Source organism: Ambystoma mexicanum, chromosome 3p (assembly GCF_040938575.1).
Source record: "Ambystoma mexicanum isolate Mex_15411 chromosome 3p, UKY_AmexF1_1, whole genome shotgun sequence".
NCBI lineage: Eukaryota > Metazoa > Chordata > Amphibia > Caudata > Ambystomatidae > Ambystoma > Ambystoma mexicanum.
The window spans coordinates 1,125,158,282-1,125,171,974 of NC_090925.1; positions in this window are offsets into that span (position 1 = coordinate 1,125,158,282).

Below are 13,693 nucleotides of genomic sequence, written 5' to 3' on the forward strand. Positions count from 1 at the left end.
AAGTAAGGCTTATAATTGTATTTCCCTATACGAACATCACATGCAAAGATGATGTAATTACAGAAAAACTTGTATTCCAGTTAGTGTGAGAATTAATATATAATGTGTTCCTTTATCCTGTCATGTTAGTAATTCATTTTATTTGTTTGACATTCAAGAATAGGAATAAAAATGCTATTGAATGTCATTTTGCTGTGTGATGTACATTGAAAGAAACAAGATACACAAGTGGGTTCGCTCTGACAACTAGATTTAAGGGGGGGTACTCTTTTTTTAAATTTTTTTTTTATATAATAGTACACATTAAGTTATTTAGTCATGTCACACTTAATCATTCATGTATAGTAGAAGTGAAACCTAAACACAAATAGACTTAAAGATTCACATCTTCACATAGAGTAGAGTTGCATTTATTAATTATGCATTTCAACATTAAGGGATTAGTATACAAAAATATTTAGTTTTTTATCTTTTCATTTAAATTCAAAGACATTTTTTACAAATATAATTCCATTTTGGTGCTTTGGAATTAAATAGTGACCACCACCTATTAGTGACAAGTGATAGTAAAGTTTAACTTATATAAACATATTACAACCAACATTGAAAGCAGTACAAGAAGCTATTGGTTTTCTGTAGCCAGGCTTGGGGTGACCTAACACATGATTGACCACGTGTTAGGTCACCCCAAGCCTGGCTACAGAAAACCAATAGCTTCTTGTACTGCTTTCAATGTTGGTTGTAATATGTTTATATAAGTTAAACTTTACTATCACTTGTCACTAATAGGTGGTGGTCACTATTTAATTCCAAAGCACCAAAATGGAATTATATTTGTAAAAAATTTCTTTGAATTTAAATGAAAAGATAAAAAACTAAATATTTTTGTATACTAATCCCTTAATGTTGAAATGCATAATTAATAAATGCAACTCTACTCTATGTGAAGATGTGAATCTTTAAGTCTATTTGTGTTTAGGTTTCACTTCTACTATACATGAATGATTAAGTGTGACATGACTAAATAACTTAATGTGTACTATTATATAAAAAAATTTTTAAAAAAAGAGTACCCCCCCTTAAATCTAGTTGTCAGAGCGAACCCACTTGTGTATCTTGTTCTCTACAGCCCTCTGCTCTGCCACTCCAAGGGCACCTCCCTCTAGTTACAAATGTACATTGAAAGGACAGTTCTGCATTTATAAATGAAGAAATGCAACTTAAGAGAGATGGAATGAAAGAGCAGAATTGGATTGCATTTTAAGTTTCTATTCCCACGAGCAGGCATACTGAAATGAACAAAGGCCTCCAGTCTAGTGGAAACTGGAAAGAAAATAATGACATGTGGAGCTTTACAGGCTTTAAAGCAGTTAAACTGCATAAATATACTTCAGGTACTCATTAGTGTACACACCGTTTCAATTTCAAAGAGAACCTCTAACCACTTCATCATGCAACTGCGTCAAATATGCATTAGCTTCTAAAAGGTCAGCAGAGGAGGTCAATGACATTCAGATGCAGAGCACAAGCCATATATAACGGTCATTCAGAATATGCTCAGTTAAAGAAACAAAAATGTCTAGAATAGTCTAGCATGGGGAGGAAATATGAGGTGATGTGTCGTCTCTGCCCTCTTGTGGAGAACAGCTTCAGTTGCACACCAAAGAAATCCAAACTTCTTACATGAACACAAATCTCATTTTAAATGTGCCAACCCCAAATTAAGCCTTGCATCACCATGGAAGCTCCAATTGATCTCAGCTTTTGATATGCTGCAGATAAAAGTAAGCGCGGTCAGAATCTTGATGTGTTGTCATTTTGGAAATGCCTTAAAAATGGCGAACATGTGTAAAATCATCACAAATTATCAAACTTTCATGACGTAACATATCAAAATGTCTGCCTTGGAGTGTATAAACAGAGCATATACATTTCTTTAAGTTAGCATAAATGAATCAGAAATTTGAGCATACAAATTAAATTAGTATCTCTTCAGAAAGAGCAAGCACCCTCACAGCTCTTTGGTCATATGGAAAACAGACTGCTCCTCTGTGACAAACGAGAAGTGGGATTAGAGGTAAATATAATGGGATACCCAAAGGAGCGAAGGATGGAATATGGATCTGGGTGATGAAGACTAAGAAGGGTCACAAACTGGAGATTGGAGAATAAAAGGACAGATTCACCCAGAGGGAAGCCAGAGCAGCCCACCCAGCGCTTGGTGACTGATTACAAAAAGGTCACCAACATTGAGGGTTTGCTGACAGGATGACGTTTGACTGACTGGATCTCTAGCTGGTTTCCTCAAATTCTAATGTTGCATTTCAAAAGGTAAATCAAATGAAATCCCTACCAATCCTCTAAAATTGTCCAACCTATATCAGGTTAAAAGTCTGGGAAGGGAAAAGAACTCAGAATTCAAAGGGGGTGCAATTCAAAATTAGGGGCATGGGTGCTATTATTCCAGTGTCCTGTGTTCCTTTTATGTATCAACTACAATTTGAAGTGTGGTTTCTTTTAGGCCCATTCTACTTTACAGTGAAAAATGAACTCCAAATCTGAAAGCATTTTGGCTGCCACTTTAAGTGGAATTACCTCTGTAAAGCTAAGTATTATTTGCAAATATAGATAGTGGTTGAAGCTAGTTTTGAATCACAGTGGGTCATAGAGCAAAGCTAAGTACTATTGCCTGGTATGATATCATGCTTTGATGCCGCGTGTTTAGGACATAGTAGAGTCTGGATGTTTGCTCAGTGAAATGCCTGCTGAAAGAATTAATTCTGTTAATTAAGAACTGTGCAAAGTACAAATGCTATGCAGTCCCCTTTCTGTCAGTGCCTAGGCTGAGTCAACTGTAGTGTAGGAGGGAGGAGAATTTCCAACTACATATCTGTTAGTGGAAAAAAGTATGTTTCCAGCCCAGAAATATAAAGAAACTGAAAGCATTACATGGGTGCCACTTTTAAAACTGTGTGCATGTTTCTGTATAGAGAGAAATCAAGTAAAGTTCAACGAAAGCCACACACCCACATTCATACCAATAAATGAAAGAACAAATCCTGGTTTAATGAAAGTCACATTTACATATATATGGAAAACTGCACCCAGACATGCAGGAAAACATAAAGTACATGTGGGTTCAGAACCTAAAATATAGATTCCAGAGGACAGTATTTGTGAATGCAAACTTCGATGTGCCAAGGCAAATTAATATCCTTTTGCATGTAAGTGGTTTACCACATAGCCCTATGTTAGCTAGTCATTGCCTATATCTCAAATGGCCTCTACATAGCTAAAACATGCACTACCTTCCAACTCCACTGGGGAGTTGGTCCATAGATATATTTGATTGTGAGCAATGTCAATTTCTCCAGCACCATACTTGTCTTAATGTCAGAGAAATTCAAATGTTTTAACCCTATTTGCCTTATGTGAAATGTGCCATTGAAATTTTATTAACGTTGATAGAGAAACCCATGTTAAGTAGAATGTTAGAATGTTTTGCGTTCATTAGAATATTGCAGATTTATATGGTGATTGTTGTGATTGAAAGTGGATACATTTGTAGACTAATAATAGTGAGATTCTTATCTCGGGTAAAATGGCATTTTGGTTTAAATAATTGTTTTATATACATACGATATTGTTGTGGCTCCAGGGTAATGCTGGAGACCCAGTTGTCTAAAATTGATCTAATTATTTAAAATAAATGCCGATTTTAAATATCTCACTGTTTGTTGCCCGGAATTGCGGGCTGGGATCGTATAAGTGGGAGCATTAGATTGGCCTGTGACATCTACCTAAGCCAATATTAAAACATATAAATAAATACTCATCAGCAGTGTACCGTAGATCTTTTCTGTTCAATTTGTATGTAGTACATACACATATGCCAAATGCATTCAATATGTACTGTAAAACCAATAATCACAGCACATATGGCTTTTGCTTAGTTCCAGTGCTTATTTCCGACACCCAAAACATTAGAGTATTTCATAACATATAAAAAAAGCAGGGCATACATCACAACCAAATAATAAAGCAAAATACTTAATAAATGGCAGTTGTGTAAAACATATGAATTAATGAACACATTAAAAGTAACTACAATGGGATGGAGCAAAACATGGGGACCAGTTGAGGTGCGGTTACCCATTTGGTGATGCATTCCCTGAATTGATGATCCTCGCCCTGGGTTCAAACCCTGGCCCAAAAACTTGATATCAAGTGATAAAGTCGCCTGGAAAAAGGTCTCCAGGGGACAATATTTCCCCAAATTGTACTCCCACAAAAATCAACCACTTTCCCCAAATATTCTAGAGGGGTAATTCATAGATTTCAGCGCAGAGGCAGCGCACGCGAGCAGCGCAGAGAGGGAGCGTGCACCAGCCGTGTGCGCTAAACAGCATTCTGGCGCATTGCGTATTCATGGAATTTCCAAGCCATTTTGAGCGCTGCCACAGAGAACATCCCGCAGCGCCAGTTACGCCCCCAGGAACACCCCCTTGCGCAAGGAAAAGGCATTGAAATCCCCAATGAAGCGCAAAGGGCTGCGCTAACCCTGCACCAGCTTACAGGGCCAGTACACTGTAATTGCGTGAAAATACTATGCAAACACCGCTCACGGCAGCCAAAAGCGTGAAAATGTACTGGTGCACCCCTCGGAATATGCGTACCCCGCTCGCGCCAGGTAAATTGCACAGAAAAATCACCTCCCTGTGGCGTGGGCTGCCTGTGGGGCATGCTCAGAGTGGATGGCCTGCCTGTGGGGCATGGGGAGGGTGAGTGGGCTGCCTGTGGGGCATGCCCAGAGTGGATGGGGTGCCTGCATGTATTTTGGGGTTATGCATAGCCCTTGGGCGAGCGGGGTACGTGTATTTCGGGGGTGCTCGGGAAGTTTTGCACACGATACTCCAGGCGAGAGCGGGGTACGTGTATTTGGGGGGTACGCGGGGAGTTTCGCACGCGATAGGGCTTGTGTGAGCGGGGCACGTGTATTTGGGGGGTACGTGGGAAGTTTCACACGCGACAGTCCTGGCGAGAGCGGGGTACATGTATTTCAGGGGTACGTGGGGAGTTTCTCACGTGATAGGCCATAGACGAGTGGGGTACGTGCATTACGGGGGTGCGTGGGAAGTTTCACACGCGGTACTCCAGGCGAGAGTGGGGTACGTGTATTTCGGGGGTACGCGAGGAGTTTCATACGTGATAGGCCTTTGGCGAGCGGGGTACGTGTATTTGGGGGGTACGCAGGGAGTTTCACATGCGATATGGCTTGTGCGAGCAGGGTACATGTATTTCGGGGGTGCGCTGGAAGTTTTGCACGTGATACTCCAGGTGAGAGCGGGGTACGTGTGTTTGGGGGGTACGCGGGGAGTTTCACACACGATAGGGCTTGTGCGAGCATGGTATGTGTATTTGGGTGGTACACGGGAAGTTTCACACGCGACAGTCCTGGCGAGTGCGGGGTACATGTATTTGGGGGGTATGCAGGGAGTTTCACACGCGATAGGCCTTGGGCGAGCGGGGTACGTGTATTTCGGTGGTGCGTGGGAAGTTTCGCACGCGATACTCCAGGCGAGAGCGGGGTATGTGTATTTGGGGGGTAGGCAGGGAGTTTCACGCGCGATAGGGCTTGTGTGAGCGGGGTACGTGTATTTGGGGGGTACGTGGGAAGTTCCACACGCGACAGTCCTGGCGAGAGCGGGCTACATGTATTTCAGGGGTACGTGGGGAGTTTCTCACGTGATAGGCCATAGGCGAGTGGGGTACGTGCATCACGGGGGTGCACGGAAAGTTTCACACGCGGTACTCCAGGCGAGAGTGGGGTATGTGTATTTCGGGGGTATGCCAGGAGTTTCATACGTGATAGGCCTTTGGCGAGCGGGGTACGTGTATTTGGGGGGTATGCAGGGAGTTTTACACGCGATAGGGCTTGTGCGAGCAGGGTACGTGTATTTCGGGGGTGCGCTGGAAGTTTTGCACGTGATACTCCAGGTGAGAGCGGGGTACGTGTGTTTGGGGGGTACGTGGGGAGTTTCACACACGATAGGGCTTGTGCAAGCACGGTATGTGTATTTGGGTGGTACACGGGAAGTTTCACACGCGACAGTCCTGGCGAGTGCGGGGTACATGTATTTGGGGGGTATGCAGGGAGTTTCACACGCGATAGGCCTTGGGCGAGCGGGGTACGTGTATTTCGGTGGTGCGTGGGAAGTTTCGCACGCGATACTCCAGGCGAGAGCGGGGTATGTGTATTTGGGGGGTACGCAAGAAGTTTCACACGCGTGTCATCTGCCGTCACGCCCATAGCCGAAATTGGCGGCTACTTCCGCGTTGGAGCTGGAGACACAGAGGTAGGGTGTTTTAGTCCCTTCTCTGTGTTCTTGCTTACAGCCCAGTTACATAGGGCAGCGCCACTGGGAGTATTTAACTCCCCACCTCCCGGTTGATACTGTGTTGCAACCCACTTTGGATGCTTTCCTGTTTCCGGGTTTCCTCGCTCTGATCCTCTGCCGTCAGCCTTCGGATCTGCCAGAGGGTTTCCTGTTCTCATGTGTTCCTGTTTTCCTCGGAACGCTACTATTCATTTCATTTTCCTACCGCTGCTCTGAGCGGTACGCTGTTGTGCTTTATCTCCTGGCGGGTTCTGTTTCCGGCAGCATCCGTCTCTCTCTCTCTCTCTCTCTCTGTCTCTCTCTCTCTTTCCCTCTCTCTCTTGACTTTCAGGGATTTTCCCATACTCTCTTTCTGCTGGGCTCCTCTGAGCTGTGCTTGCTGCCTACCTTCTCCCTCTTCCTCTTCCTGGATCCAGTGCCATATCCTCATACTGCCAAAAGGAGCTTCCGACTTCCCTGACACTGCTACTCCTTGGCTTCGACTTCTTGGACATTCTTACTACGAACTCTGATGCATGCCTCCCACCATTGCTCTTATCAGCGATTGTCCTGTCATCTGGATTGGAAGGGTTGACGCTACACCACAGGGTTTTTTTCCCTTTTGGGTTTTTCCCTGATTTCTGGCTTGGTTCCGGAAAGGGAGTCACGGGGCAGCTGTTTAAACAGCAGTCAGTGTGGCTTCCCTCTGTGACAAGCACAACCGTCTTAAGAAGGGGAGAGACTACCTTGCACGACGACGCCTACAAGAGACCGACAAAGAGTGTGCTTACAGGGGAGAAAGAGATTGAGTTGCACCCTTCGCCACAACGCGATAGTCCTGGGGAGAGCGGGGTACATGTATTTGGGGGGTTGTGCTGGGAGTTACACACGCCATTTGGCATTGTGGTGCCTCCCGGGTGTGCGGTTACCCCCTCCCCATGCCCTGCACGCAGCCCACATGGCACCATGCACTTGTGAGCGCACTTGTGAGCCCCGACTCATGTCCCCTACCCACCCACCATTGACGGGCACCTGTCAGCAGGCCCCGACTCATGTCCCCCATCCGTGACGGGCACCTGCCAGCTGGCCCCGACTCATGTCCCCCACCCATCCACGCAATACACCATTGAGGGGCACCTGCCAGCAGGCCCAGACTCATGTCCCCCACCCAAAGACCCACCCACCATTGACGGGTGCCTGCCAGCAGGCCCCGACTCATGTCCCCCTGCACCACCACCCACCCAGCAGTGACGGGCACCTGCCAGCAGGCCCCGACTCATGCCTCCCCACCCGACACGTCGTCACACTCCAGACCCATAGTCCACCCAAATCCCACCCCAGGCCACCCCAGTCCAAACACCTCACATTGAATTTCCAAAGTCATGATAGAAAATACATAACCAGCATGCCCATGAGTACATGTCCCTCAGACCCACACAATGGTGACACATGACTGTTAAAAACACCATTGTGACATGCACAAACCAAATGATAGAAGACCACACAAGTAAAGTATAGAAAAAAAGTATATTGAAGGATCAACTAAATGAATAAAACAAAATCACACAATAATGAAAAGAAAGAATCCAAGTCCGGAACGCCAAAACTGAAAAAAAAAATGCTGGAACAAATAAAATCCAAAGTAAAATGGCTCCTATGGGTCTGTCCATAAAAAAAACTACAAAAGAACATCCAAGGGTCCATGAGCCCAACAATCCAAAGGGAACCTACAAAAAAACCCTACCTAACAAATAAATATATACAAAAAGGTGGGGCATAGTCCATGCGCCCCAAATGAAAAAAAATAGAAAGGAAACTTACATTAATGAACTATATACAATGGCGACGGGCAAGTCCAACGGCTCACTTGTTGATGTCCGGGGCCAGAGCATCATCGAACTCCTTTTCAACGTTCTGGAGGTGGGCCTCTTCCCTGGCCCCGAGGTCTTGCAGGGATAAATCCATGTCCACCTCCAACTCCCTGCAAATTTCCTCGTGGCACTCAGCCCGCCTCAACGTCCTGCGCATGGAGTTCTCTGCCCTGACCAAAGTGAGCCGTGCCTCTTCCGCCCGCCGCCGCTCTGCATATATTTGCCAGCCCAACCACTGCCACATAGAAGACACTCCCAATCCAGGGTCCTCCTGCCCTCTGGCTGATGCCTGCCCCTGTGATGTTGATGGACCCGAGCCATCATCGCTCCCACCTTGAGCCTGCTGCTGCCGTGCACGTGCCCTGCATGTCGATGCCTGCACGTCCTCCTCTTGCTGGGGTCCAGTTGTTGTGGTGGCCACCCCTGCTGGACCTCCGACTCCCGACTGTGGCAGGAGTGTGTCCTCCACCAGCTGGCCGCTGGGTCAGGGGCAGCTCCACAGGGTGCCCAGGTGATACGTGGGCAGGAAGATAGCACGGAGGACGACTGGCGCATAGGGGGTTCAGTTGAGGAGGGGGTTGGTACAAGGTCCAGCACACGGAGGAACCCAGCACTGGTCATCCCTCCTAGCCAGTCGACACAGCCAACGAGGCATCTGAAATAACGTACAGTGTCCTCACGAGAACCCTGCACGTTATACCGGATGCTAAATTGACGCAACGCCACCCCAGCCAGGACAGGCTCAACACGGTCTCGGATTGCCACGTCCGCAGGGAGAGGAAGGCCAGTTGTTGATAGCAGATCCCCTCGCTGAAAACGGGTCAGGACGAAGACATCCCTGCTGGTGCGGGATGATGCAGTCACAGGATCGGGACAGGATTACACACAGGCACCTCTGTGACCGCCTGTGCTGCCTCCTGTCCCTGCCCCTGGACTGCACCACTATCACCAGTGGAATCCCCCCAGACTCCGTGTGTGGCCCTTCCATGGCCTCCTCCTCAACCAAACCCTCCGCCAACCTGGATGACTCGGTGCCATCTTCCTCCATAGGCCCCTGTGGGGTCTCAGCTGCCCCTTCTGCTGCCGAGGAATCCACCTCCGACCTCCGCCTCTTTGACCACCCTCGGCAGCTGCGGCCGCGGCACCAGACCCTTCACTCCCCGACAAATGACAACATAGGAAGGGAGCAGGGCCTTGCGTCTCCGGCTGGCGGTGGGATCCCTGCCGCTGTGCTCCACAGCACCGTCTCCGCTCTCTTCATCAGTTGACGCTGCAGACAGGGAGAGACAGAACACAGGCATCAGTGCACTGTACAATGGTCTGATACACACATGATAGTTGCACATGAGTGGCAGTGTCAAACTTCACACATGGCATCACAATCCCCAACACACCTATCATTTGAACCCACACACATGCGCAAATTAATAGGAATGTTGCAGCAGGCAGCACCATCCATACACATACAACAGCATGAGCATCCGAAGGTTAGCCTGACGTCACATGCAACACAGGGAGTGCCAAACACATGCACACACACCACCAGACATACATGCATCTGTACATCTCCACCACCTGTCGCACTGAAATCATCGGCATCCATGTCACATCTGCCAATCAGCCTCCTACATGTCAGTGTCACATGCATCCATGGTGTATCACAGTGGCACACATGTCAAATATACACACACACACATGTACATTGTGCACATACATGAAGGTGGAACCAGCATCCATGTGTCACACCAGAACCATGCCACAGTACATACACAGAAATGTATACATGTGTGCACCTACACATGCATTTGGCCATCATGCATTTGAACACATACACCATTGATGCGCCTCAGACATGACTGACTCACATGCGGCAGGCTCATGTCCCTGTACATACACATCCATAGATGGGCCTTTCAAGACATATGTCCTACCTGCACACCCCTGGCACACCTCAACATGCACTGCGTCCAATCAGTACGCGTGGACACTTACCGCTTGACTCTGGACGGGTCTGCCTCTGAAGGACCTGGAGGTGGAGCGCTGGGTGTATGCATTCCAGGACCCTCATCTGGATGTTGGTAAGGAGGACATGGCATCCCTCTGCATGCTTTGCCTTCAAGAGGAGCCTTGCTGAGGGTCCTGTGGTGCCTCCAAACCATCCCCCGGCCTTGGGTTGGGGTTTTACAGTATCCCTTCTGACCACATTTGACAATTTTCAGCTAATTACTGCACTTGCGCTTCAACTGCTATCATGCCACAACATTGTTCAGAGTGTTTTCCTGTTCATTCTGCCTGATTGATGAAATCCTTTGCATGTTTACCACACAGTTTTGTGCCGTTCTGCCCCAAATGTAACATACTTCAGACATAGATTACACCCCACAATGCCCCACATTTGTTTACTTATTATGTGAATGATTTCATGAATCAGGCTGATTGAGTAATGTGCACCTACACATGGCCTGCACACAATCACTACGGGCCCCTGTTTGAATGTTCAACATGACAATTGTCTTCAGTCATGTCGAAGTGACCAACCATTGATATATCCATGTGCCTGCCATCAGTGCATTAGTGAACACTGGCTTTGTTGCAGCATGTGGCATATGCGTGTTTTGTCACACTCTTTTGCATGTTCTATTTCATGATGTCCATCTCACATGGATGGGTGAGAGTACTGATTTGCTACCATCTGGGTGTCTTTGTCAAATCTGCCATGGCTATGCTATGTGCCATCTGTGTGCTGGCATGTGTCATGTATGTGGATTGTCCATGCCACTCACAGGCTAATGTGTGATGCCGGTGCTATGCAGCATGCAGCACATGTGTTGCTTTCCCATCTTGGAGTCCTCAGTGGCTGCTTTTAGGCTCCCCTTCCACTTCATTGCCAGTGCATGCATGCCAGAGTTATTGTCATGTGTGACATGTGTCATTTATGTATTCGATGTGTACTTCGTGATGCCTTTGATTATGAGCTATGCTGCTCATGCCTTTGTTCATTACTTTTATTTTATGTTTTTGCAGGTGATGAGGCACTAGATGCTGTTGAGGAGGAGGAGATGGTGCAGAGGTAGGAGTACTCACAGACACAACCAGGCACCAGTGGAGGACTTGGGGTGGTGGTGGGTGAAAATCCATTACTCCTACAGACCACCCTGTCCACGGGTGTCACTGGGTACACCTCTGCAGACCTCTACAGCTCAGGTGCTGAATCTGACATTGAGACAAATGTCCTGTCGCAGGTGAGTGTTTCTGGCAGGGATGCTGTTCTGTCCAACCCACCTGCACTGGGGGTAGACCCAGCTATGGGCAATTCAGTGTTGGAAAGTCCGCCTGTGATGGTTACGGATGCAGGGTCACACTCCACTATATTTGCTCCTGTTCCTGGGCCAGCAGATCAAAGGAGGAATGCAGTCATGCAGCCTCAGGCAGTGCCAGCACAGCAAGGTGCACATCGCATTGCCCCAAACAGGTGAGGTGCCCGCCAACGTGGTGGCCGTGCGCCACCAGGCAATACTGTGTGGGAGAACTCCATATATACCATTGCAGCACAACAGGATGCATCATGTGAAATGATGGCTCGGGCAATGGACAGGGTGGCCACTTCCATTCTCCCCCTGAAAGGCAGGTGGAGCTCCAGCAGGAGGCAACATCCATGTGCCGCTCACATAGGGAGGACATGTTGGCATTCAACAGGGACTGACGGGCTGGCCTGGAGACTCTGCGCACAGCCATATCTGTAGAGTCACAGGCCCACAGGGATGCCCTCAGGTTAGAACACAGGTCCCCTACAGATACTTTGGGTGCACTTGAGGTGTCCCAGTATACAAGGTCAGCACAGCAGCGGGAGCAGCTGACACGCACACTCTCAGCCGAGCTCCAGGCAACCCGTGAGGAGATCCGGGCATCACGCAAGGCCTTGCAGGCAGAAATGCGTGCTACCCGTGAGGTGCTGCATGGGGATCTCCGTACCATCATTCTGCAGAACCAAACCTTTCAACCTGCATGCTTGCTGCCATGGCGGAGCATGCCAGTGCTTTGCGTGGTCTGCCTCCCATATCACACCCACCTTCTAATGTACCACCAGAGGGTGATGAAAGCGACAGCAGTTCTCCCACTGTAGGGTAGCCGTGCAGGCCATGAGCCCAAGGAGGTTTTTTTTTCTCAACATCTACGCATGAGGGTGTTGGGGTGCACTCTGTACCTCCTCCCTCCTGGGTGCCCCCCACTGGTCGACACATAGCCATTTAAAAAAAATGTTTACATTTTTTTTTCTTTAGTTTTTTCATATTTCATTCCGAATTGCACAGTGAAAATAGTATTTAATTCATTTATTATGTATTTTTCATCTTTTTTCTATTTATTAATTTCATTTTATTTTCATTTGTAATTTATTTTAATTTTAATAGATTTTTTAGTTAAATTGTATTTTGAATTTACTTTTATTATTTTATTTATTTGGTTTACTTTACATTTACTTTTTCTTTTAATTTATTTAATCTGCTTTTACTTTTTTGTTCATAACCATTTTCTTTCAGATTGTGAAGCCATGTTACAGTGTGTTGCTTTGGGTGGCTTCCGTAGGCATCCACTGTGTATTCCAGCTGGGCACATGCAGGCTTGTCCTGTCTTTGGGTTAGATACTTGGGTTCCTGACACACACACCCCTCCTGCTTCCCCTTTACATGGGCTCGCAAAGGTTGTGACCAAGTGACAGTAACTTACACAGAGGCATTGGGCTCCCATAAGTTGTGTGGGCAGTCTGTAGTCCAAACTGTGTGTACATCCTTAGTGGGGATTGGTGTTAATTTCTCCACTGCATGGTGGATTTGTATATGGTTTTACATACAGGACTTTTTGCATATATTCATGTTACTTCTTCATGTCTTGACAAGGCTGTCTCCATTGCAGATGCAGTTCATGTTGTATGCAGTACACTGCCACATTTGACTACCAGCAAACACTGCAGTTGGAAGGGGTCGATGTGCTGCCTTTGTCAGTGTTACAACCTTTGTCAGGTTGTGACACTTGCACTACGTTTATTTTTGACTGTCATATGTTGCCACTGTTCGATCCTGTACTGATGTTTTGTCTTGCTGGTATTTGTTCATGTGTGCTTTTTTTCATTAGTGAGAAGAAATTGTCTCTGGCCTGTTTCCATTTGTGACGGTGCACTTTGTGACACTTGTGTCATGTGTTGTGCATTCATTTGGTTGCTTTCACATAGCATGCCATGGCATGGTGTGTTGGGTAGCTGAGATGGGGTTAGGGAGGGGTTGGTGACATGCCACTATTTGGATGTAGTTTTTTTGCTAGGGGGTAGTCCAAGCTGCAGGAATGTGTGTTTTTACTCACACAGCATTGGGTGTGTTTAAGTAGCTAGGGATACACACAATGTAGCACTTCCAGGTAAACAATCTCAGGGTGGTATGGTTGTGACAGTAG